Consider the following 27,402-nt stretch of genomic DNA (forward strand, 5'->3'; position numbering starts at 1 on the left):
ATAATATTTTAGCTAGTAAGAAAAAAAAAGTCTAAATACTATAACATCCTCCTCTGAAAACCCATTTCCCACTGTTTCTTTTATTTATTATTTGTGTATATGTGCACACATGCATGCGTGTGTGAGTGTGTGTGTGTGTGTGTGTGTGTGTGTGTTACAGGGATCAAACCCAGGACTTCTCGCACACTATCTTAATTAGAGTTCTATTGCTGTGAAGAGACACCATGACCACAGCTGTTATAAAGGAAAACATTTAATTGGGGTGGCTTGCAGTTTCAGAGGTTTAATCTATTAGCATCATGGCAGGACATGGCAGCGTGCAGGCAGACATGGTGCTGGAAAAGGAGCTGAGAGTCCTACATCTTGACCCACAGGCAACAGGAACTGAATTGTTCATCACACTGGGCATAGCCTGGGCTTAGCAGACCTCAAAGCCTGTCCCCACAGTGACACACTTTCTCCAACAAGGCCATGCCCACTCCAACAAAGCCATACCTCCTAAGAGTGCCACTCTCTTTGGGAACATTTTCTCTCAAACCATGATGTACACACTCTGCCTCTCAGTTGCACTTTAGGACCCTAATAGCTTTGGATGATTTGTAAAGACATTTAAAGGTTAGCTCATAAAGACTTCTGGGTATTTAAATGAATTTTAAGTAACTTCACCTTAGGCAAAAATAATTAAAATTACACAAATTTAAGACTGTCCAAAAATCATGGTCTCTATAATAAAAAATTAATACTGCTTGTCACATCAATAAAAAGATAGCAATTTAAACATTTCCAGTATTCTGGAAATAAACATCTTAAATATACTCCCCAAAAGTAATGCATTGTGGTTTAGGAAACTGATTTAAAAAGAAGTTAGCTCAGTCATTTAATACATGTTCTTACCAACACTGGCAGAGGCTTCCCTCTGAGCCTCGACTTCCCATTTCTGCACGGGTTTGTCTTGAGCACTGAGGTGCCAGGTGAAAGCTCCCAGCAAACCCCCACAGAGGGAGTGCTTGCTTCCCAGGGGAAACTGACTTCCCTTTGGGCTGGGCTGTGCCCTGTGTTTATCCCCACGTTGCAGGACAAGACTGCAGTGGCATCTCGTGTATCTGCTCAAAACTGAACAACTTAGAACAACAGAAATTTCTTTTTCATGTTTCTGGATGGCGGGGGTCTGGAATCACAGTTTGTGGATCTGTGCTGTCTCTAGATGCAAGATGGAAGATTCGGTTTCTGTCTTTACCAACTTATGGTGGTTCTGGGAACAACTTCATTCTAACTTCCGTCTCTGTGATCACACTGCTCCCTCTCTTCCTCTACGTGTATGCGTCACCCCTGCCTTCTCCTTGTCTTATAATGCAGGCTATCTCATCAAAATGCTTAATGTAATTACAGATACAAAGGTCTTTTTTCAAATGAGGCTGTGATCACATGTTCTGGGAAATGGAATGTAGCATTATCTTTAGGGGGCCACCCTGTAGAGCTGGAAAATATTTCACAATGTCCTCATCAGAAAAGGGGAGCCCTACTCAACAGCACTAGTCTATTCTGTCAGTACTGCCCCCATGATGAACTCCAGGCTACTGAGGGGAAGCCGCTGACCGTGGGATTCAGATACCAGCAGCATGCCACTTCGCAGTGTTTCCTCCTGTAGAGCCAGTAGATGCTGGTAACCTCAAGATTTCAGGTGGTGATAAAATGTAGCGAAATGATAAGGAAGGAAGACGGTGTGAGAACTGCACCTTTTAAGACTTTTAAGTTGATTTAGTTTTATATGCTTTGAGTCGCTATGGCAATTTAGTGTAACAGATAGCTCAAGGGTTCTCTGTTTACCCTGAGTCATATGGGTCAATGTAAGGGGGCATCCATCAGTCAGCTTCACTTTCGACAGGATATACCAAGTGATGAAGCCTGAGTCATCGAGCCTGGGGGTGTGCAGTTAGTCAATAATAACCATATCATGTGAACTAAAAATGGGGTCATCATTCTTTTAGGTAAGGTTGGGGTGTTAGTGCCTAAAGAAGGGGACAGGAAAACCCAAGTAACTCACTTTCAGAATCATTTAAATATATGCATGTCTTATATTATTTAAATATTTTGTACTTAATTATGTGCATATGTGTATGTCTGAGTATGTGACATATAGAGGTGAAGGGGCCTGTGAAGGACAGGAGAGGGCATGGATCCTCCAGAGCTGGAGTTACAGATGGTTATGAGCCATCCAACATGGGTGCTAAGAACTAAACTCGGGCCCTGTCCTGGCTAGTTTATGACAACTTGACACAAGCCAGAGATGTCTGAAAGGAGGAAACCTTAACTGAGGAAATGACTCCATAAGATAAGGATGTAGGGCATTTTTTTAATTTTGTAATTGATGGGGGAGAGCCTAGCCCATTGTGGGTGTGGTCACTCCTGGGCCGATTGCCCTGAGTTCTATAAGAAAGCAGGCTGAGCAAGCCATGAGGAGCAAGCCAGTGAGCAGCACCCCTCCATGGTCTCTGCATCAGCTCCTGCCTCCAGGTACCTGCCCTGCTTGAATTCCTGTCCTGGCTTCCTTCAATGGTGCACCACAATGTGGAAGTGTAAGCCCAATAAACCCTCTCCTCCTCAACTTGCTTTTGGTCATGGTGTTTCATCACAGCAGCAGAAACCCTAAGACAAGTTGATACCAGAATAGTGAGGTATTGCTGTAACTGGCCTGACCACGTTTTGGGGAAGATTGTGCACAGACTTTGGAACTTTGGGCTAAAAAGCCATTGAGTATTGAGGGCTCAGTGGGCTGTGCTCTAGGAAGTTGGAAGATAAGAATGCTCAGAGCAGATGGTGGAGGCCTGGATTGTGAGGCTTGAGGGGAAAGCAAAGACTCTACCGGGCATTTTTGAGTTAAGAATTTGTGGTTCTGATTAGCTGGGGCTGAAGAATTAATTGGCTGTGATTAACAAAATACCAGAACCAAGGAAATAAAGCTTTTTTTTAACTGGGACAGTAGAAACTGATCAACTGGAGCTAAGAAATTAGTGGTGGTTAAGAAGAGACCAGCAACACCGAGATGAAATCTGGGAAGTGTTTACTCAGGGTCTGTACACAGAAGTTGTTCCAGAAGCGGCCATGGTTGTACCTCGTGCTAGCAGCTGAACTTGGTAATGTAAGCGTCACCCAGGTAATAATGGTTCTGAAGGCATGAAGGGGTCATGGAGGGCAGCTGCAGCTTGGAACTGTGAGGGACCAAGAGAGGCCATTGGTGAAGGTGCAGCCTTGGTAGCAGTTGAATCCCAGAACTGAAGGGGTCACGGAGGAAAATTGGTTTGGCACCACGGAGAGAGCCCGAGAGACTGTTGATGAAAGCGCAGACCCGTGGCAGCACAGACTGTCACTACCGTCTGATAACCACCAGGAGCAGCAGCAGTAAAGCCAGTGGAGCCTGGACCACAAGCTGTGTGTGCTGCAGAAGGCAGAGCCAGAGAAGTGACCCTAGCCCCTTGGAGGAGCCCAGAAGACTGTGAGTGAAGCCCAGACACTGGCCGTTAAGTTATTTAGACTGTGGGAGTTGAGTTTTGCTTTGCTCAGATTTTGACTGTGCCTTGGTTCTTCCCTCTTGAAGTGAGAAACTATTTACTTTGGATTTTACAGGAGCCCACAAGTTGAGAGACTGGATTTTAAGAGACTGGCTATATGAAAGAGATTGAATTTTTAAAGACTGTGGGATTTGGGGTTTGGACTGTTCATATTATAATGCTAAGATTAATGTGTGCTCTTGGGGAAGAACAAGAAAGGAACAGTTATGTCTCAACGGTGATGTGTTTGTGTGTCAAGCTGACAAGAGGTCGGTTGCACTGGTTAGTTTTATTTCAACTTGACACAAACTGGTGTTATCTGAAGGAGGAAATTTCAATTGAGAGAATGCCTCCATAAGATCAGGCGGTAGGGAATTTTCTTAATTAGTGATTGGTGGGGGAAGGTCCAGCCCATTGTGGGTGGGTTCATCCCTGGGCTGGTGGTCCCAGGTTCTATAAGAAAGCAGGTTGAACAAGCCATGAGGAGCAAGCCAGTAGGCAGCATTCCTCCATGGCTTCTGCATCAGCTCCTACCTTGGGGGTCCAGCCCTGCTTGAGATCTGTTCTGATTTCCTTCAGTGCTGGACTGTGATGTAGAAGAGAAGACAAACAGGTCATTTCTTCCCTAGCTTGCTTTTGGTCATGGTGTTTCACTACAGCGATAGAAACCCTAACTAAGATGGCCGATTGCAAGAGCAGTACATGCTCTTAACTACAATAAGCCATTTTTCTCTCCAGCCCCCATTTAAACATATTTTAATGACTTTATATCAATGAAAATCTTATCTTTTATTAAGCTCAAAAGTAGATATGAGCATTGTGGGTATAATGCTCAAGTCAGAATCTCTCCAGGAAACCCAGTGATTTTTATACATTCTCATTTCTGCTTGTACGATCTGCTTTTAATTTTGGATACATTTATCAGAAGTCAGTTAGATTCAAAGGAAGAAAGACAGTCCAGGTCTTAAAGTATTGTTTAAAAACTATTAAAGGCTTTATTGAGATATAGTCAATGTATCATGCAATGCCCCCACTTACAAATAAAATTCGGTGGTGGCTAAATGCAGTTATCAAGTGGTCCAACCATCACTTCAGTTAACTCAAGAACATTTTCATCTGCACCACCCCTGCTGTCTCCCAAAGCCCAGGTCCTCTCTCCAAGTCCCAGCCAACCACTGTTCTGCATTCTCTATGTGGGTATGCCTATATACTCCGGACATACGAAGTGGGTGCTTTCCTTGTGATTGTCTTCTGTTACTTAGGACGAAGTTTAAAAAGTCATCTGTGCCGTCATCTTTATTAGTTCATACCCTTCTACTGCTGGCTAGTATCCTGTTGTATAGATATAATACCTTACACTTGTCCATTCATTGGTAGGCGTTTGGATTCTTTCCACTTTCTGCCTATATTGGAAATGCGGCTGTGACTACACCTCCTCTCCACCCCTTTTTCTTTCCCAGTTCTGGGGATTGAACCTTGGACCATTCCCATTGCTATGCAAACACTCCATGACCAAGCTATATCCCAGCCCCGCTGATGATATGAATAGTTTTATACACATCTTATGTCAACATTATTTTCCATTCCTCTTAGTGCAATGGTTATTAAAGGATAACTTTTAACTACATTTTTTATTTTTCCTGTGATGAAGGGGGCTGTATTTTATAACTGAACTCAGAAATGTCAGGTATACAATTTCAAGCCTCTTAAGTATGGGGTCCATCCCTTTTCTTAAATTCTTCTGTCTCTTGGTAACAGGGGAGGAGAGGCTGACTCTTGGGGCGAAGTGGGAGCTGGCTAACTTGGCATTCCTAGACTCGGGAGCAGGTGTGATGGAATTTCCTTCACTGCACCAAGTCCAGGCCTTGCCTGCAACAGGCTCACGACTTTTAGCCCATTGCAATCTTCTTCCAAGGGCGCTCTGCATGCAAGCTGTAGGGAAGAATGAAAATAAATCAGAGTTAGAGACTTTGGGGAATTTACAGGGGAGAGGCGTGGAAGCAGCTTCTTTGACACAGGCCAATGAAAGCCTCACTCTGTCCCTGGTGTGACATGGAAGCCTCGTCCCATGTGTCCGGTGGACCTGCAATGAAAAAGAGGGCTCTGTATTCATTTATAGCAAGCTTCTTCCAAGAAATGCAGAGTGTCTCAAACGGACTTTCACTTACTCCCTGGAGGGAAGATGCATAAAACTTGCACAAGAAATACTCCCTTTAAAGTTACACTCTCCAGTTAGTGCTGGGCACAAACAGAACTAGCAAAGCTGGCCTCCAGACCAAACATTCCAGCGTCTTATTGTCAGTGTGCTTTATAAATCAATGCATAGCCAGAAAAGCAGGGCCTCCTCAACAGCCCCACGACTCGGCTCACTGATGACAGCATTTCTTTCACTGGGATGTAAAGTTTCTCCTCCGAATTATAACCCCCTACTAGGCTGTGCTCTAGGAAATGGAGAGATACTTTATTGCTTGTCTATAGCACATGGCTCAGGCTATGTAGTCCCGGGCAAGGGCAGCCTCAGTTTTACTTTCTCCTTCAGCTCAGACCTCCAAATACATCTCAGCGGAGAACTGCGTGAGGATTCTTGGAACAGGTTGGTATAGAAGGAGAAGATTTTTGTCTTAGTTTCATTTCTGACACTGTGATAAAAAACACCCTGACAGAAAGTACTGTGAAGGAAGGGCTTTGTGCAGCCTGCAGTTCAAGGTCACCGTCGTTCACTGTGGAAGCCAAGCAGGAGCCTGAGATAGCTGGTCCCCGGACATCCAGTCGAGAGTGGAGGGAAAGAGTGCGGATTTGTTCACTAGCTTGCTTCAGCTCAGCTGGGTTTCTCCACTCCGCGCAGTTCAGAACCTCGGCTGAGGCAGTGGGTAGCCCACCCTGGGCTGGGTCCAAGACACCAATAAGCTTAATTAAGACAATCCCCTACAGACATGTCTTCAGTCCATCCCAGTGTAGACAATTATTGAGACTCTTGCCATGTGATTATGGGTTATGTCAAGTTGACAATTAAAGCTATCTTTAACCTTTGACTGTCCCACTTAACACGTAGCCCTTTTAAAGCATGATGTTCCACTCCTAACATCCAAAGTCTCCACCGAAGCAGAATGTTGTATACATAATAAATAAATAAAATCTTAAAAAAAAAAAAAACAAAAAACAAAGTCTTCACCGAGGGTCTGGGGAAATAGTTCAATTGGTACAGTACCTACTGTAACCCAAGTTTGAGAACCTGATTCCAAGTCAGTACCATGTACCCATATAAGGGTATTCTTGCTTATGTGTCTGTAATCTTAAGGGCTGGGGGCAAGGGTGAAGATAGGAAGATCTCCAGAGTTCTTTGGGCAGCCTGTCTAGACCATTGATGAGCTCTGTTTAGTGCCAGACACTGTCTCAAAAAATAAGATGAAGAGAAATTGAGGAAGACGCCTGGCCTCTGGCCTGTACACAGATGCGTGTGCAGACACAGCATACATATGCACACCCTGCGCACAGAGATAAAAAATACTTTAGCTTTTTAAAAAAGACACTGGTGTTGTGAAGTTCAAGAAAAAAACAACTGGCCAGGGTCCTATTAGTTCATTTCCAAGAGTCATACCTAGAGATGTACAAACATCTTTTTTCCACTCCTGGTGAGCTTCTAGGTTCTAGAAATCCTTTCCCAGTGATGATCAGAGATTGAAAATCTTAATTCAGTTCGCAACAAAAAAATTCAGTGCAGTATCCCACGGTTCCTCTAGTGCCTGACATGGCTTTTTCGGGGGAGGAGGGGGACGCACCCATAATTTTAACACACACATTACTTAAAATTCATACTATTTGTCCACAACACTAACTCCATGATGTCTGGAGGCCTAGTCAAAAATGAAAAGGCCAGATCCCTGCTGGAAATGAAAAATTGGAAGATGGAGACAGCAGAACATCAAGACAAGCATGGGCCATTTTTAAGTCATGGATCTTGTATGATTGTTCATGTTATACACCTGAAAAGGCCAGCCCTCCTGCAAAAATTTAAAAATAAAAGACACTCACACTGGAAAATCTGTTGACACAGGATCTGCATCTCCAAATGGCTGCCCATAATTGGCTGGTGCCAAATAGTAGCTTGCGTTAGTTTGATGGAACTGCCATAATTAAATGCTAGAAAACCCAGTGGCTTAAAGACAAAAAATCTATCACCTCTCAGTTTGAGTCTCAAATCTGTGACCAGCAGGGTTGATTTCTTCGGAGGGTATTTCTTGGCTCGTGCCTGGTCTCCTTACCCTTGTATCTTCCTGTAGTCTCGCTCTGTCCATGTCTGCATCAACATCTTTGTATCTGGACCCCATCAGTCACCTTAGATTAAGGCTGATTTTACTGAAACATAATTATGTCTCTAAAGAACCTCTCTCCTGGGGCTGATGAGATAGCTCAGCAGGTAAAGATGCTTGCTGCCAAGATTGATGATCTGACTCTATTCCCCAGAACCCAAAATGTGGAAAACCAACCCCTGGAAGCTGTTCTCTGACCTCCATATGTGCGCACGCACAATAAATAAACAGAGAAACCAATCAATAAATGAATCTGTCTCCAACACCAGCTTTGTTCTGAGGCCCTGGGAATCTGAGCTATAACTTGAATTTTGGAAGGCTGCAGTTTGACCTATAACGTGCTTCTTTCCTTTAAACGGGGACACAGTACTCTGAGCCACTGAACTAGCCATCTGGTAAACCCTCCTCACCACAGGCCATCTCCTCCTGGTGGAGGGCTGTTCTTCCTCCTGGCTCACCTCTCACCGAGAGAGATCAGTTCTTCCAGACAGTATATGGACCCGTGAGTCTCTCCTATGGAACAACAGCTGCATGCTCAGTCACAGCTACAGAACTAAGGTTGCTGCTCGAGCGATCTTCGTGGGGGCAATCATGAGCTGCCTAATAAACAGTGATATTAATAAGCTGTGCCCATTATACGGAGATCACAGTCGAAGCAGTGCCGCAGGAAGGAGCTGCCGTGAGGCATAACCGACTGCTCACGCCGGAGACAGGACATACAGGTTTGAGGAGTGGAAAACTCTCAGTGGCGCCATAATTCTTCCTCGGGGCTGATCACCTGACTAGATGAGGAATGGCTGTAAATTTCAATGGAAATTCAGTCTGGTCTTCCTACCTCTTTGCAGAAAAATGTTAGCCAGATTATAGCTGAAAACTCTGCTAATTCTGGGGACATTTTGGTCTAGTGCCTGGAACAATTAAAGCATGCCTTCACACCTACCACACTCGACACCGAGCAGAATTTCCAGTACAACATTTAGTACTTTATTTTTAAAAGAAATAGCAGCGACTGAGGGGTGCTCGCTCGGCAGCTTCCTAGCTGAGCTTTCCGTGAGTCTGGAGGGTGAGGGGCTTCTGGGATGAGAAGAAATACGGCTTGCGCTTTTAAAAATCTTTGCTCAGAATCAGGAACCTTTGGATGCTGAAACGCGCCTGCACCTGCACAGACGTTAACAAATCACGTTTGCAAGGTTCTGAGAAAAGATGGTTCTGTGGGCTGCGTATTCGGTACTGGAATCTAAAGGAGCCGTAGAACAGCTTACTCAAAACCATTTGCTTTCGAGAGGAGGACCAAGGGGTTCTGAAATTTTAGATGCCTCCCCCACCCCGCACCAGAACCTTACCTACTATGCAGAGGCTGTTGTTTTCAGACCAGTGTACTACCCATCCAAAGGGATTGCTTTTAAGCAGGGTTTGTCCTGTTAGCTTAAATTGTATGCAAAGAAAACCAAGTAAAATAAACTAGCATGGGCACACACACACACACGCACACACACACACACACACACACACACACACACACCCTGGCTCTCTTTATAGCAGAATGTCTACTTACACTCCAGAATTAAGAAAGAAAGGCCACTTCTACTCCAACTGGCTTAGCAAACAGAAGAAATCTGTGCTTGGTTTAGGCCCTTCATGGCTGCTGGTCTCCACGCAGCTCTCTGGACGCTGATGTGAGGCTAACACCAGGGGGCGCAGTATCCTTTGTCCTGGCCAGCAATGAATGCAGGCTCTGAAGCCTGCCTGGGCCTTCAAGAAAAGTTGATTTTTTTTCCCCCTCTGACTTCCACAGTTTCTTCTTGGAATCAGCCACCTCCCTAGGCTCCTTTATCTCTTCTCCTTCCTCCCAGAGGTCTTCAGATTCTCCCCACATCTCTCAGATGTGTGCATGCTGCAGGATTTAGCAGGAAGGGCCAACAGTCCCTTCCCTTTGTGGTTCCTCTGCTAAGTGTAAGAGACCCTACCAGTGAGTGGCCTATCATTTCTTATCATATCTTCTCATCAGGCCCCCAAATTAAAGAAAGTTGCAAAGCAAAGGTCTGGTTTGGTTTTAAATCAAAACAAAATGAGCATCATGTGGGAGCTGACATATACCCCCCCCCACACACACACACACGAATGTAACAAATCATTGTTTCTAGAAAGCTGCTACCCTCTTACAGGTGTGCTTCCCCACCTAGCTATGGATAAATAGCCCTCAGTAGTGGATGCTTACCAAAGGGATGGACTTAGACATCTGCCGGGCTGCACCTCTGCTGCTCTTAGCCAGTCACTCCGTACAGTATGCCTGCATCTCTAAGTCCTAACCAGCTTGTCTTCAGCAGAAAGACATCTACTTCACACATGCGGAAGTCTTCCCACATCAAAGACCCAGTGCTCCCCTCCCCACCGATGAATGAGCAGCTCCTTTCCCTTTGTCTCCATCAAGCACCCAAAGCACAGCCTTTTGCAAAGTCCCCAGATTCACTGGGTGTGGTGGCTGTCACCTTTAACCCCAGCACTCAGGAGGCAGAGGCAGACAGATCTCTGTGAATTTGAGGCCAGGCTGAGGCTCTACATAGCTAGTTCCAGAAGTAAAACAACCCCCACCATCCCGCAAAAAAGAAAGAAAGGAAGGAAGGAAGGAAGGAAGGAAGGAAGGAAGGAAGGAAAGAAAAGAAAAAAAAGTCCCTATTTCTCCATTGTTCTAACTGCACGCAGGTATGCAGGTTCCTAAAGGCATCTTTGAAAAGCAGCACAGCCTCTTGTCTGCCTCTCATTGGAGTCTCCCAACAACTCCCAGGGACAGCCAGGGAAATCTGCAGCTGAATAGGCTAAATAGGCATGCCCCAGTGCTGGCCTACCACAGGCTGGAAGCAGTCTTAGGATCTTAGGCTTAAAGGAGGACAGTTTGTAATTACACCAAGGCCTAGGAAGAATACAATTATTATGAGTAATTATTAATATGGTCTCAGCTTCTGAAACATGCTGCAAGTTTTGGCTGCTGAATAGGACAGAAGGAAATAGCTGGAAAAAGGGGAGCTGGTGTTCACTCTCACCTCATAGACCTTTTTGCTCTCCACAGCTTCACTGTTTCATAGCTCGTGTAGAGCAATGGGAAGGGCCGAGACAGGTAGCCATGTTGTGTTAGCTTGAGATCCCTACTTTCCTCGTTCATTCAATAACGATAACATCTGTCAGCTACACAGCCAGCCACTGAAATTCAGTGAATTTCGTTTCACTGAAATGAAAGCTATAAATGTTATTTGGGGGGACAGAGTAGAGTTGGAGGTTTTGCTTTCTGTTTTTGTGCTTTTATGTTATTTGAGGAATTTTGATTTATGCCAGCCTTCCTTTTGTATCTTTTACATTTTGTTGGGGGTTTCTGGAAAGCTGACTTACGCAATGTGTCTGGGTGGCATGTGCTCTGCCTCACGGTTGGTACTCACTGAACAGTAGTTCACTGTCAGCTATCCCCCCTTCCTCCCCTTCAGACTGAGCAAATGGACTCCACACTCAAGACATCCAGAAGCTTCTGTGGACCCTGCTCTCAGCTCTCCATGTCCTTAGGTCAAACCCTTCCTTTGCACCTCGGTTTCTTCACAATGACAAGTCAGAGACCAGGTGATTTGAAAACCTGTGGAGAAGTCGAGACAACCCGCTCATCACCCAAAACTGCCTGAGATCCTGTCTCCAATTTAGTCCTGCTCTACAGGAGGAGGCGAGCCTGGTCTTAGCAGACAGGATGCTTCCTGGGAGAAACTGCCATGGGCTGTGCTGAGAGGGTCAGTCAGAGACAGCTGAGTGAGCTCCAAGGCAAGTCCAGACAGTCAGGAAACAAATGACGTGTGAGTGTTGTGTATGCTCGCTTGCTGGGCAGCACGCTTGCTGGGCAGCACTGGGGGGAGGCGGGAAAGGGCTTCAGCTGCTTCTCTGGTACAGTTGTCACCACAATCCTCTCCAGGGATGAGGAATGCCCTTGGTGGGGCAGAAGGGACATAACTGAAGGTTGGGACATCCATGGCCAAGTGACAGCCACACCTCCATTCCCTAGGATGAATCCTGTCTCAAGGTCCAGGGCTGAATCCAGATCTTCCCTAATCAGACCCCCACCCCAGCTTTGGACAAAAACAGAAGGAACATACTGCCCACAAGAGCTGAGCTGAACGGCTGTCAGATTTCTCCTCTGCCTTTATCTGAACAAGAGCTGGGAGATAGGTGGGGCTTAGGAGGTAAGGGGTCGGATGCCCACCCTGCTTAACAACTGGTCCTCAGGGACCCATCTGCGTATTCGCAGTTTCTAAAATTGAACGGAGGTCGCAGAAACCCGCAGTACATTCTTCGCTCTGCTCAGAAGAGTGGCTTTTCTACCCGCCCCCTTTGTCTGCCTTTGGGCTTGGGGAACTAGAGGCAGGTAGTCTGGTCCCTGGGAAGGTTGTGACTTTCTTTTCGCCCTGCAGTCTCTCTCCTATTTAAAGCAGCACCTCCTGTCACGGCAGCTCGGTGCCAATATTTGTAGGCAGATTTTCTGACATTGTGAGGGGACATTCAGAGCAGATGGGAAGCCCTTTCCCAAGGCCATCGGGTAGAGGAGAAATCAGTTTCACCAGCACCCAGCGGGAATCCTTAGTCCTTAGTTTCCACTGGCAGTCAGCACCCAAAAGCTTTCTCCTCTCTCTCTCTCTCTCTCTCTCTCTCTCTCTCTCTCTCTCTCTCTCTCTGTGTGTGTGTGTGTGTGTGTGTGTGTGTGTAAAGGAAGGAGAGAGTTCGTGTCTTTAAATTACGAGGCAGCCAACTCCCTCTAAAGTCTGTGCTGTCGGTAGTGCTTGCCACTGGAATAATGGTAGCACTGTACACTGACACCTGGAAGACCCTCCTTTGTAAAAAGGGGCCTTGAGAGGCAGAGGCAATTTGCACCGAGGGGTGGGCAGGTAGCAACAGCTCAGGCTGATCTCCAGAGGCAAAAGCCAACAAGTAAAATGTCGCTCCAAACAGCACATTCTGAAAACGTCTGTGCGCGTAATTGTGAATTTTCAGAGAAACGCCAACGGTTGTGCTTAACAAGTCACTTTCAAAGGCATCCCCGAGAGTCTGGCCACTTGTTAAAATGCTTGCTTTTCTACGTGGTTCTTTTCGGCGCCCAGTTTGTATCTCTAGTAAGCAGCATTGTTTATTATCCTTGGGTCCGTGCCCCCCTCCCCAGACTGAACTGAAATAAAGCAGGGCTCTGGAACCGAACGCCAAAAATTTTGCGGGACTTCTCGGCTGGAGAGGTTCTCCGGCCAGGCCTGAGACACGCCTACGGAGAGCCTACCCAGACGTGCACCGGCAAGTTTGTAGGAGTCTTTGCAAAAGCGGAGAAGTCCAAGGCAGCCCAAACCTCAGGGTGACCACGAGCAGAAGAAAGGAGGTAATCAGGGACGAGAAATGTCAGGAAGAACCGGAGACGTGCAGGCGTGCAGGGTGATCCAGCAAATACTGCCAGGATGATTAACTGCGAGTGGGAACCTGCGGGGAGGTGCGGTGCGCAAAGAGATCTGAGACATCTTTTAGTTTCCAGTCATAGCCTCCTCCACCATTCCTGTGCGATGAAGTCTAATAATTCCTCTCCGTTCCGCTTAGCTCCACGGTCTTCACTGTTAAAAGGAGTATCCTCAACAACTTGAGGCTTACCTGCTTCTTTTCCCCCGGTTTCCTAGTATCTGTTCCTATTCCGTTTGGAGCCGTAGGGTAGCTGTGAGGACTAGGGACACATGGCCTTAGTAAACTAAACGCGGCAGTTCCCAACCGCGCACGGAAGGGTGCTTCGTTTCCTCTGATCTTCCAAGATAGGGCTCTTCCAAATATCGATGCTCCCCAAACCCAGTGGAGTTCGCTGTCAAAAACCAGGAACCCACAGCAGAGACACTTGATGGGGGTCCTGCGTTCCCACGCCTCCCGCAGTGTCACAACCCGTTTGGCTGCCGAAGTCTGGGGAGCAAGCACCAGAGCCGGACTGCGCCCTGCGCTTTCCAAATGAAACTTCAGCCCCAACGGTCGTCTTCCTGTCCCGCAGCTTTTAAAAATTCTCCCCACAGGCTCACAGTGCCCTGTTTAGCTGAGCGTTCTTCTTGGGCTAGGTTAAGAATGCGCTGGAGCAGCGAGGTCCTTCCAGCAAAGTGGGAGTTCCGAGCAGCTCTGGCGAAGTGATGGCTTCCACCGCCTGCCCCTGCTAGGAGTAGAGTGAATTTCCGCATAGGGAGAAATGCGCTGTTTGAAGTGCACTTGGGGGCAGAAGCCGAACAAGTTGCCCCCAGCTCTTTGTTTTTGAGAGCACTACACGCTCTGGTCGTGCGAATCCACCACACTGCTTCGTGGTTTCCGAACTTAGAGAATCGTGCCGACGTTCGGCAGCGCGCAGCGGCTTGAGGCTGTTTTTAAGTTTCTGCAGAACGAGGCCGAAGAGCGAGACGTCGTCAGGCTCGGCTGCCACTACAGCTTGCTCCCCTTCAGTCCTGTGTCCCGTCTCTGGCTAGCCCCTGAACAGTGCAACTGCTTCCCTCGACTGCTTAGGGAAAGGAGGATAGAATACCTAAGCTGTAGAGTGCCTCAACCTGAAGTTTCGCCTGGCCTGGTTTAAATATCAAAGGCTGGGCCGCGTGGGCAGGATCGCAACTGGGCCCAAGACACAGACTTTTATTTGTGTAACAAAATCGGGGTATGCGAGTTACTTGAGATAACCATGGTTTTTTTTTTCTTCTTCACTCTTCAACTTATTCCTCCAACAGCTAGAACTGATCCGTTAGGACGGAGGCTCAGTGAGCCTAAATAACTGGCTTCCAGCTGTAAACCCACCCGCGATTTGGTTATTTACCCCTCCTCCCCCGCACACCGCAAGTGTTACACCAAAGAACCCTTTCAGTTTTAGAGAGATAGGAAGATCCCTCTTAAATGCCCTAGTCCTGGGCAAGGAGGGGTGCGCTGCGCTTGGAGCCTAAGAATTGAATTTTGCATTTTGGTGATGTGTGGTAAAGGAAAGGTACAAGCCAGGCCGAGTGTGGAACCTCGCACGCTGTGATTCCTTCCTGGAGCACAGGAAGAAGATGGTGGCCCACTCCTCCCTACCCGCAGTGTTGCTCAATCTGGGACCAGCACTGCCCTCTTCCCTCAAGAGAGTGCTAGCCGGAATCCTTTGCCTGAAGCCATAGGTGCACGTGGTGCGCAATGACCCAAAGCGAAGTCCTGAAACCGCTAGCTCTGACCCAAAGACGCCTGACTAGCACCGCTTTCTCAGGGTGGGGGAGATGGGGGACTCGGCCCCTCAGCGGGAGGATCTAACAGTGACTTGGCAGACAAGCTTTCCGAGCTCCTTTTCTGAGCCTTTGCCTGACAGTGCCTTCAGAGGTGCCCTCTCAGCCTGGAACCTCTGGCCTTGTCCTATCTCTCTCCTAAGGAACCAGTCCAGCCCCCTAACTCTCTCAGGAGCGACCCCGGAGTCCTTATTTTTTAACAGCAGGACCTCGATCCTTCTCCAGTCTCCCAAAGAGCCTCCCTTCCTGCTCCCCATCCCACCAAGCACTGGTTAGTTCCGAGGCCCTGCCACTGGCCGAGCTACCTAAACTTTTTCAGAGATAAGTTTTCTGGTGCTTTGACTTCTTAAAGCTCGTCCCAGCTGGCTCTGGTAAGGAGGGAAAAGTAGCCACCCATTCCCTCTTCCCCTATTCTCTCCACCCACCAGTCACCTTCCCCTTTCCCCAGTCCAAACCTTGCCGGCTGGCAGGACAGCAGAAGTCCCCAAGGACACCAACTGTGCTAGCCACGGAGTTCTGTCTGTCTGCACTCCCTCCTGTGTGAGGACCTCTGCCGTTCTGCCCTCTCCTCCCCCATCTTGCTTTCAGCGGGGACTCTCGGACTTGCAGTTTGGGTTTCAAATGTATCCTGCCTTGCTTTAATTTTGTTTAAGGTTCCACCCTGCCCGAGCCTGGAGCATTGCTTTCCGGTTTTCCAGTTAGGAGCTCGGAGGATGGACCCTTTTAGCAGGGCGAGTTGTCTCTCCGTGGAGACCCAGGGGCTCCCTATTTCCCCCACTGTCTAGTTCTGTAGTCCTGCGGTGCCCCCTCTGTCTCGCTCAGCTCACACACCCCATGGCTGTGCGTGAGGGCGGCTACTTAGGAGACAGGAGTAAATAGCACTGTCCTATTATTACTGCCCTGAGCTCTTGACACACAGGGAGAACTGGAGGTAACCAAGTTCACTCCCCTGGGGTTGCCCAACTTAGAGTTGCTAAACCTATGCAGGAGGCTTCTAACTCAGGCAGGACCTCAACTTGCTTGATTTGTGGCTTAATCTGTTCTTTTGTCTAGAATTGGTGAAGTCTGAGATTTGGGGGTCCAAATTTACTAGCCTGAGTCTTCAACTTTCAAATCAGGAAGCCCATAGGAAAGTTCCAGAGAAAACAGATCTCCTGCGTTTCTGGGAAGCCTGTGAGGAACAGAATGAAATCCCGGGGCTGAGCTTTTCTAAATACCTCCACTTGAGGCCTGAAATGGAACTTCATCATGACCTCCGCTTAGCCTTGATTCTCCCACGTGGCAAGTGAACTCCTATCCCTAGCCATAGACACCTGGCCAGAGTCACAGCCTCATGACAAAACCGGGACGAACCAATGTCTGGTGGATCTGAATTAGCTTTGTCTTTTTGTTCAGGGTTAGATGGCAACCCTGTGATACTGAATTTGAAACTACACGCACCTGCAGGAGCATCAGGGGATCTTATCCTCCCCCTCCCCACCCCCTCCTCCCTTTGCGAGGGCCCTCTCCAGTATTTTCTTCCAGCACCTGAGCCAGGAGCTCAGGGCCTCCTGCTGGGTTCCCTGCTGTGCACTTCACACAAACCTGACTCAAACTCTGCCTTCCAGGAACCAAACTCACACCCACTCGGCAAGCCCAGGAAACCTCTACCCACTACCAAGCCCAAGCCGGGCCCTGATGGACTGACCAGTGTTGCAGCCAAAACCTTGTTAGAGCAAGCTAGCTTCCTTGAGGGTTACCTGGGAGAAAAAAAATAGATTTCTGAACTCGTCAAGCCAAACAGGAGACTCCTGCTCTGGCTTTGATATGAGCCTTTCCTGGGGAGGGCATGGGAAGGGAAAAATTGAGGTACCTGTGCTATCCTCAACTTTGAAGACTCCGCGGAATTGACTTTCTAGTCCCCAACACTCCAGAGATCGGGTGGAGGGGAACACCCAAACCCGGCAAAGCCAACATCAGTTGTCTGCAGCAACCCACTGTGGTGGAAGCTAGCAAGCACTTCCAGGGCAGAAGCTACACTCTGGTTTGTGTCTGCTACAAATATAAAGCAATCTCCCTCACAAAGGAGCGCGAGTCCAATCCCTTTCCCATCTCCACCGCTGTGGAGCGGGCTAGAGCTTCGGACACTTTGCCGCCTTTATTTCGAGTCTCCGGGACTTTAGATGTCTCAGGGAGAGGCTAAGGTAGGTGAGTAACAGCTGCCTTAGATGTTAAAAAAGCTCTCAGGAAATTGCTGACAGGGCTCCTCCAGGAAGAACCAGAGTGGAGTGGGACACGGAGAGAAGAGGAATGGGGAGAGGCACAGACTGCGGGCTTTTCTTCTTTTTAAAAAAAATCCCGTTTGGAAGCTTGGAAGCTATCTCCTTTACACCTGAACCTTTTTGAATTATTGCCAGACAGGACAGGAGGCTGGAGTTCTTCCTAGGGGAAAGTCAGGCTGAGGGCTGTCTGTCTCATCTACATCTCTATTGAGGGTAGCCCCTCCCCCACGTTAAGCCTTAAGTTTAGCACCTTTGCCTTTTAGCAGGGTCACCTCTGCCTAAGTGTTGTGGTTGGTGCAGCCCAGCTGGAGAGGCACTCAGGGCAGACTTCAGGACCCTCAGAGGTCTGCTTACCATGTGGGAACCTTGGAAGAGGGAGCTGGGCTGAGTAGGCGTCCACCAACCTCTTCTTTGGAAGCCCCTATTCTGCTCAATGAGGGCTTCACATTTGTCTAATCCTCAAGCCTAGGTTCAGAGGAAAAAGGAGCAAGTGGTGTCTGCGTTTCTCATTTTCGTGTTCAACTTGTGTGCAGGGCTCTCCTGCTTTTGTCTTCTCTCCCTTCCCCCTTAAGTTTTGACAATCATGGAGGGGGAGCCCTAATGGGTACTAAGAAACTGACTAGTTTATTCCTGTTCATCAGGACCAAAACAGCATAAACACTGACTCTCCATTGAAAATAGGAACAGAAAAAGAAAGGAAGGAAGGAAGGATGGAAGGAAGGAAAGAAACTAAAACATTTATTTGGGTAGAAACTAGTTGCGACTGAGAAATGGGTAATAGGGTGCACTTGCTGATTCTGTCCCTTTAAGAAAAATCCATAAAGGCTTTCTATCAGCCCAGTGTCTGGGAAAGGAGCAAACTAACTGCTTGGAACAAAAGAGACAAAGAGGCCAAACAACAAAACAAACAAACAACTCCCCCTGCCCCCACTGAGACAACAATAGACTAGACACAGCAAGTGCAGTTATGGCCTGGCCGGCTGCTCCTGTCCACCTGCCAAGTCTCCCCATTTGGCTAGAGACCTTCTCTCTCACCCCCCTCCCACCCCTCCACCCCCCCTCCCAGAGCCCTTTCTGTCTTTCTCTGTGTGACTCTCTGTGTCTCTCTGGGGATCTGCCGTGTGTGTGTGTGTGTGTGTGTGTGTGTGTGTGTGTGTGTCCTGTTTTGTATTTCACTGTCTCAAATCAAAGACCTTTGTGCCCCCCCCGGAATATTAACACCCAGCATTTATTTATTATCTATTTCTCAGAGCATTTCAGGAGCTCTCTTACAACTCCCCAGCTCCTCAGAACCTGTGCCTTCCCCTGGCACCCCTTTGTGCTCCCTTTGCAGCAGCCCTTGCCAGGAGTACCCAAAGTCCATTTGCACTTCAATTTCAGCCATTGCTCCTGTTCCGCTCTTTCTCCTTTTCTGTGAGGCTCTGGCATACTCCCTCCCCATCCCTAAGCAGCCCTTTCTTCGTGGCTTGGCACCGCTTGGGACTCTCATGCATGCCTGCCTTCTCTTTCTCTCACCCCCTCTCTCTTCACTTCTGCTCTGCAGCAGGCCCCCTCCCCTTTGACCCCCAATCCATCCCTTTTCTTTTTCTGCTCCCCTCCCCTTCAAACTTTCATAAAATACTGTAAACAACTTTGCCTGGGGATCGCTTTTCTTTGTGGTGTGAATAGCAAGCTTTGGAAAGTGAGGCATGGAGAAAGGAAAGAGTGGACACATGGAAGGTGCAGTCAGCAGAGGCGGCAGGGCTAGCTCCCAGCCAATAGCCTTGGTCCCTTTCACACTTCCTTTCAAATAACCCCTTTTGTGCCAGTATCCCTCCTGAGGCATCTCTGTCTGCTCAGGGAGGCCTGGCCCAGGCCCGAATCCCTTTTCAGTGGGTGGTAGGGGTGAACCCAGACACCCACACCCATGGGGAGAGTTGCTGTTGACTTAGTCACAGGCCTGTCCCCCCTCCCCTCATGGGAGGTAGGAGTTCCCTGGCCATGATAGCAAGGTCTTCTGCTTCTTTTAGAGAGTAGTTTAGAATAGGGCCTGTAAAGAAATACTTCTCCAAGGACTAGAAAAGAACAAGTGGAATGGGGACTGGACTGTTCGAAGCAGAAAGGAGTTCCCATAGTCAGGGAGAACTTGTTTATCGCACCCCGTGGCACACATGCACTCTGTGCTCAGACCACAAAACCAGGACAAATTATTTTCCTGGCTCCCCCCCTCCCCCCCGGCTTTTCCTCTTCTCTTCAGTAATACCCAGACAAAAACATACATGGGGGCAGTCCTGAAGGGAGAAAACCGTCGAGCCTTAGATGAGTATTAGAAACAGAAGCAGCAATTTACTCTTTGCTGTTTGGTTGCCTGGTGATGAGGCCAATAGGAAGAAACATTGATGTTATCGAGAATGTACGCAGGGCTGGGGCTCTCCTCTGTGAGATAGCCCTCATACAGCCTGTGGAAGGCCCTGGCACCTAAAACAACTGCTTAAGAATTCGAGATGGGCGTGCAAATATCTTTACGTGAATGCATGTATTTCTTTGGGGGTGGCCACTTGTCAGAAGAGTAGAGAGGAACCTGAAAGCAGTCGGCCACTTCTTGGTCAGGCAGCTGTAGGAAGGCTGCTATCCCTCAGGGTGATTTTTCTAGAGACCAGCAGTTTTCACACATGAAAAAGCCAGGCGAGACCTTGCATAGGCCTCAGCCCATGAATGAGTCTTCCTTTCCTCGTTCTCTCCATTTCTTTCTTTCTCTTCTCTCCCTTTACTGGCTTCCTCCCAGAGCTCTATAATTAAAGGGGAAGTCTACCAAATTGCTGCGATTTTCACGTCCTAAGGGAACCTTCACTGCTGTCTGACTCATTGTCTGAACCCTGTAGGCCATGCAACGGTCTACTCTTTTTTTGCCCCAATGTCACCTGAAGTCATTAGTTCTCAGCTGGGGTCACTAGGCTAGATTATCTAGTCCCCCTTCTATTCTTTCCTTTCCAGAGTTAAGAGGGAGACCCTTAGGCAGCGCCTAACCTATATGTGCACGCTTCCACACATCTCTAGAGGCCTGCTTTAGGCAGTGGCAGCACGCTATCCAGAGCCCTTTGGCCAGAAACCCTAGGAGAGAGCAACAGAAAGGGGTGTGTTGTACTGAATCCTTGTGCTGGCCCAGAACAGTCCCAGTTGGGAATACTGTTTTCTTGGTATTTTGACCTTGTGTCAAAATGACGGATTCCTCCCCCTCCCGGGAAGTCACTCTCTAGCCAGCAATGTTTCTGGAGCTGTTCTGGGCCACACATCGGTGCATCTGGAAGCGTTCACTGGAAGAGGCCTTCTGGCTGAGTGTGGCAAGGCGTGCTCCTCATGCTGGGGAGCTACAGTGGAGCCGCTGAATTTAAGGCTGGGAGAAGGAGCACACTGAAAAAGTTCCCACCTCCGACTTCCTTTTTCCATGGTCTTATTGTGTGCTCTGCTGATCCTCCATGTCCACACTTCCTGGCTTCCTGTGTGGATTTCCTGTTTTATCTGGGTCTCAGCAGCCACGAAGAGGCGCAAGATGACAGAGATGCTGGCAAGGTGGCTGATCCCTCATCCAGAGCACTTGCTTCTCTGTCCGTATAGTCTCCACTACTTAGGGTGTGGTTGTGGGAACTTGCTTGTGCTTCTCCCTGTTTGGGTGTTCTGGTGTCCATGTGTCACCTTTCTGGAAACTACAAATACGCTTGTCCGTTCCTGCTGGAACTACTCCCACGTGCTGCCACGCAAGCAGGAACCATAAGATGTGAACAACCTGCACAACCAAGCGTGTGCTTTCCGCTCCCCAGTTCTGACGGATGTGAATGCTGGTGGCCACTTAGTCCTTTAGCGATGTTTGGCTGAAATGAACAACTCCAAACAGTACGACTTCAGGATGCTCAGGGCATCTGAAACCTTCTGAAACCTTGTATTGTATTCTTTGGGGCTGCTGTCTAAGAAGAAGCCTAAGATTGTGTTTTCTTATTTCCTCATTGCCCTATACTCTATGGTTTCGCTACCACGGTGAAAGGAAGTCATTCGTTACTTCAATGGGTTAAATTAGTAAGCTCCCCCGCACCCGCACCCGCCCCCCCCCCCCCCCCCCCCCCCCCCGCCAACACTGGTAAGCCCTCTGTTCTTTGCTTGACTTTGCTTCTAGTAGTCTAGAACTCTCTTCCAGATAACCTGAGGGGGAAGCACTATTTGAAAGCTGACACTACTGCTTACAGAGTTGAAGGCAAGCTTGCAAAACATGCTAGATAGGAAAGCCACGCCCAGATTCAAGGAGCAGTTCCTGCCCAGGAGGGCCCAGTTAGAGAGGCTGGAACCTTTTCTACACAATGGAAACCTCTTCTCCTGAAGAGTCTGTTGAACACGTTCCCCCTGTGGTGTCTCTCAACCCTGACTGCAAAAGAATCACTAGGGAGCTTAAAAACAAAAACAGTCTGGGGGCTAGAGAGAGGGCTGCTCATTAAGAACACTTGCAAAAGACCTGAGTTCAGTTCCCAGCACCCACCTGGTGACTCACAACTATCTGTAACTCTGGGTCCAGAGAACCTGACATCCTCCTCTGAACTCTCAGAGTACTGCTTACACATGGTGTATGCACGCACATATGCACACATGCACACACACACACACACATATACACACACACATATGGATGCAGGCAAAACACTAATAAAAAGAAATAATAAATCTTAGAAACAAAACAAAAACAATGCCTGGACTTCCCCTCAATTCGATTAAATAATAATTTCTAGGAATGTGGTGTGGGCATCAGTGTATTTTTTTTCCACACCCGAGTGGCTCTAATACTTTGTGGGGGTTTGACACACTGAATTATAGGTCGGAGACCAGTATATTAAAATGTCCAGGGCTCTCTCCTATGTGAAGGAGATGATGAATTCACTCCTACCATGGGACGTGGTTCTCTGGAGACAGAGCAGAAGCTGGTAGATTTTGTGTCGTTCACAGATGAGACTTAGGGGTGAGTACTAACCTGAAGATGTAAGAACACAACCTCTGTCGCGTATGATGCGCGTGGGTCATTCCTAACCCAGGTTGTGACCTTGGACAAATGACCTTTTGGGCCTCAGACCCCCCCACACAGTGTAAAGAAAAATGGCTGCTGTGAGAGCTCTGTAATCTGTCCTGTTGTGCTCCAACCTGACCTTGATTTGCTAAAGTTGCAGGAACCCTGAAGCTTAGCTAGGCAATCCCCAAATCTTTTCAGAGGCTGGCTCACTTAAGCCATGCGTATTCCTGACAGCCACTCTGTGGAGGCTCCACGGAATCCCTCTCCCCGACCCTAAGTACCAGAGTGGTGATTTTTAAATAATTCTGGGCTCCCTTAATTCTCTCTCCCAGTCTCGTGCAAATGAGCAGATGAAGAGAGTGGAGGGGTGGTAATGTCTCCGAGCCGTGGGTAATGACTAACAGAAGCTTATCCAGTTGGAGAAGTGTCTAGTGGGTTGCTGCTGGGGTCAGTGTTCGTTCTGGTCTTAATTAACATCTTCATTAATAGTGTGGGAGAGGGGATAAACAATAGCTAATGATATTTGCAGATGGTAGTAAATTCAGAGGTGTTGCATCTACCAGTGAGAGTGGCAAGAGCCATGGGGATACCAGAGATGTGAACATAAAGCAATTATAATGATGTTTATTCTGGAAAAAGCGGAGAGAAATGTTTAGAGGGGGGAATGACAGGGGACACCGGGAAACGCTAGAAGAAACCACCATCTCTACCATGTGTAACTTGGTGTGAATTTGGCAAATGAGGCAGTTAATAGTCTTAGAACTTCTGTTGCACGTGCTGGCACAGTCCTGAAAACCGGTAATAACCACAAGGACAATAGCAGTGACTGCGTCCAACATTTGAAGCTGGCTGCGGTAGCACAAGTCTGAAATCTTTGGATGGGGAGATAGAGGCAGGAGGGTCAGAAGCTCAAGGCCAGCCTTGCTGCAGGGTGAGTCTGAGACCAGCCTCTGGAGCTATGGAAGAGCCTGACTTAACAGACTCCCAAACAAGCAAAAGACACAGAAGCCCGATGTTTATAGTGTTTATAGGCTAGGTAGGATTCAAGTGGTCTATGGTCTCGGTCTTAGCCCTGAAGTTTCCGCGAAGCTTGGGTCTCTGTAGTTTATGACACAGGCTTGTAATCTTGGGGTTCTAGATGTAAACAGACCCACGAACATGAGGAAAGGAGAAGGTCCTCATCTCGTGGGCAGAATCCTCTCACCAATGATTTTTTTCCTGTCTCCAACCTGCTGGCTATCTTTCTCTTTCTTTAGGCAATTGCTTGAAGAATTGATGTAGTTGTGAAGACAGGGAGAAAACTGTGTCATAAGGATAAAGAGAAAACTGTTGCAGAAGCCCAGAAGGAATGAAAGAAAGAGGAAAGGAGCAAGGGAGAGAGGAGGGGATGGAGAGGAGGGCAGGAAAGGGAAAGGGAGATTCATATTTGCTTGTGGTTCCCACAGGGGTTGCTCCTACAGAGCAATATGGGTGTGGGGCTTGCATGTGTCACGTATTGTCCTTGTGAGTCTAATTCTCAGTGACTCTTCCTAGCAGTTCCTCCCACATCTCTGAATGAAATCAGAAGAGCCAGAGAGGTTAGGTTACTGGCTGTGAACACATAGGAAGGCCACAGGTTGGTGGGCCAAAGGTCAGTTGTCTCTTCCCTCCACTTGTGTCCCTTTGAATCACAAATCTGTTTCCTTTTCTGACAGTTCCCCCAACCTAGAATAATGGCAACACACAAGCACACCTAGAGAGCCAGAAGGTAAAAGTGTAGAGGAGAGAAAGGACCCTGGAGAGGAGAGCAGAGTACAAAGGGAAAGTGGCCAACACAGACATCCCTCACCCAGCCCAATGGGATTGAATTATTTATAATTACATTTCGAAATTAGGAAAAATAGGCTTTCCAAATAGACTTTTCCAAACAAGAAAGACTTCAGCACAATGGAACCTAAAATAACGTGAATTTGACCTTGAGGGAATTTGGCAGAGAGTACTAGTGTCTGAGACAAAAGTAAAATGAAAAGGAGGAAAAAACAGTTGAATGTGGAAATGCAAAGCCCGGGGCCAGATGGAGGACGAAGGTCTCCACAGTCGCATCAGAAGAGTCCTGGGACATCAGACACACAGACCTTGCCCTGGGTCTCCCTACTCCAAGGAAGCTCACATGCTGACACAGGGTTAGAAACTGGAAATGGAAATGATAAAGGGATGAGCAGTTCTGAGCATGAACATAAAATGTATAACTCAAAGACTCCACTCAGAGAAAGCTCCAAAGTCATTAATGACCAGGATAGAAAGCTCTCCCTGTCCCCTGTCACCTCATTCTTGTGGAGGCCTGCTCAAGCAAGGGATCCTCCTATGGTCACTTCCTGCCTTTCCTTTTTTTTGTGTGTGTGTGTAGCTTCAATATTTCTATCTCTTTCTGAACTGTAGATGAATAAAATCATGCTGCCTGTTTTCTTCCATGGCTCGCTTCTTCCAACCATATGTTGTGTGTAAGTAAACTCTACCATATTTATCCATTGTACCATTGAGGGAATTTTGATTTTTCTCCTATGGAACATTTATGAACAATCCTGCTATAAACTTCTTGCACATGTTACCTGCGGCTTATGGTGTCTCTGGGTAGGGAAAGAGAGTTTTCAACTACAGTCTTAACAGAACCTACTGGCTAGTTGGCTTGAGAGCTAAAAAGCTTTTTAAATTTTATTTAGTGTTAACTGTTTGGCAACAAAACAAAAACAAAAGGTTAATAATATTACATGATATACTCACACTATATAAAATTCAGTTTTCCATGTCCAGAAAGAAAGCTGCATTGAGACATAGACACACTGTCCCCGGCTTCCTTTGTAGACTGTTGGCAGAGCCCTGGACTTGCCTCAGAAATCATGGCCTGCAAAGCTTACACTTTGTATACTTTAACAACTTACTTAACTTAATTTAACTCTTACTTAAATCAAAAACAAAAACAAGCAAACAACCCTCCCCAAAAAAACCCACACATACCAAAAACAAAACAAAACAATTCAAAATAACAAAAGCTAAAATCTCTTCAGAGTTTGAGTATAATGAGAACAGAAGTGTCAACCGACATGAAACCTTTAGACACATTCACCAGACAGAATGTCCAAGCATGCCCACTCAGGCAAGCAACATGGGACCATCGAAACAAAACTTTCTACATCCGAGCCACATAGACCCAAAAAGGAGTCTACACAAGGACATTGCACATGCCTGTGAAGGTGGCCCTGCTAAAGTACTGGCTCTCCACAGTAAAGACTTGTTGATCTTTGCCCTGGAAGTGAAATTAGAAGCATCTTGGTTTAATGGAGAATGGTGATACCTGCCACATCCCAGGTACAACGCTAGTGACTTGCATTGTTGTTACGTATAGGCAGCTCTTTCCTTGCCACCTGTGTTTCGCTGACCCCCAAGTGCAGCCTAACATCTATTCCCCAAAAGGTCAGGTTCTCCACAGCTGTCAGCTGACAACAATAGTTGATGACTATTTGACTAATACTGTTCATATTCACATTCCCTTTGGGCATCAGGTATTTTAAAAGCATTGACTAACAAAGTCTGTGCAGTCCTCAGGGCCAAAGGAACTACAACACCCAAGTACTCTTTCTGGATCCAAGTTGGAGAGTGTCTGGCCAAGTGGATTCCAGATTTCTTGGAGAAAATTTGTGAAAAACAAACCACAACAAAACCCATCAGAAGGGTTCACTGAAAGATAGAATTATAGAGAGGAAATTTAGGGCAAGATTGGCTCAGCGGTTAAAAGCTCTAACCACTAGGCTGACTGAGTTCTGTGCCTGGAAGTCACATAAGTGGACAGGGAGAACCATTTCCAAAAGTTGTCCATTGATCTTCACCTGCATGTCTTCACACACACACACACTCACACACACACACACCGCACACGCGTGCACACGCACGTGCACACACACACAAACGAGAGAGAGACACACACACAGAGAGACAGAGACAGAGAAATACATGTAGAAAAATAAAAAAAACTTTAAAATAGTAAATTTGGAGAACTAATATTACCTAATTCTTGAGAGTTCTGTCACTGCTATCTAATAACCAAGACTGTGATTTGTACTAATGTGAACAAAAAGGTCAATGGTTCAGAAAAAAAAAACCCAACAAGCTCATGTGTATACTGGCAACTGATTATAAAATATATAAAAATTGTGAATGGAGAAAAATCTTTTCAGTGAATGGTGCTGAAAAAACTGGGTAGCCATATGAAAAAATATAAATTTCAATTCATATTTTGCATTAAATGCAAACTTTCACTCAAAATGGAATCTAGATTTCAATGTAAAAGATCAAATTATAAAAATCCTAAGAGAAAATTTATGGGAAAAAATGCTTTGTGTTGTTCCATTAGGCAAATTGCCTTAGATAGAAACCAAAAGCACAATCCATAATTTTGACTTCATCAAAATTTTTAGAAATCTGCTCTACAAAAGGCAATCTTAAAAGACTGAAAACAAAAATCATAGACTCAGAAAATATTGCAAATCAGTCATGTGGGAAAGGCTTTGCAGGCACAATATAGAAAACTCGGAAACTCAACAATAAGAACACAAAAAAATCCCAGACAGATGCCTCATCTGGGATGCTATAGAAACACCGATATGTGCAGGCCCCTGCCCACTCTGTTAGCCTTTAGGGAGATAAATGCTAGCGGATAATAGGACACATTGCTTACTTACTGGAAAAGCTATCCAAAAAAGAGGGGGCCAGGATTATGTGTGTGTGTGTGTGGGGGGGGTTCCAGCAGAGTAAGTGTTGGTGAGCAGGTAGAGAAACTCACACCCACTGTCAGTGAAATTGTGACAAACAGCACAGTCACTAACTATTAAAAAACACCATGTCATTTCAGGCAAAAAGAGACCAGCCCTGTGCCCAGTTATTCCCAAGAGAGCATGTGTCCACATGGAGACCTGAATTGCCTTTTTATGATATTCAAAAAGGGGACACAAT

At 47.0% G+C, this 27,402-nt stretch overlaps 1 long non-coding RNA gene across 3 annotated transcripts in view; it reads right to left on the reverse strand.

Moving 5' to 3' along the window:
• Positions 1–4,518: 4,518 nt before the first annotated feature.
• Positions 4,519–27,402, reverse strand: part of LOC125412305 (uncharacterized) — a 39,001-nt gene continuing 16,117 nt past the window's right edge. For all 3 annotated transcript variants that reach the window (XR_015737581.1, XR_015737580.1, XR_015737579.1), the window contains one exon: positions 4,519–5,480. This is a non-coding gene — a long non-coding RNA (uncharacterized LOC125412305). The remainder of the gene's footprint in view (positions 5,481–27,402) is intronic.

Source organism: Myodes glareolus, chromosome 3, assembly GCF_982192425.1.
Source record: "Myodes glareolus chromosome 3, mMyoGla1.1, whole genome shotgun sequence".
NCBI classification, from domain to species: domain Eukaryota; kingdom Metazoa; phylum Chordata; class Mammalia; order Rodentia; family Cricetidae; genus Myodes; species Myodes glareolus.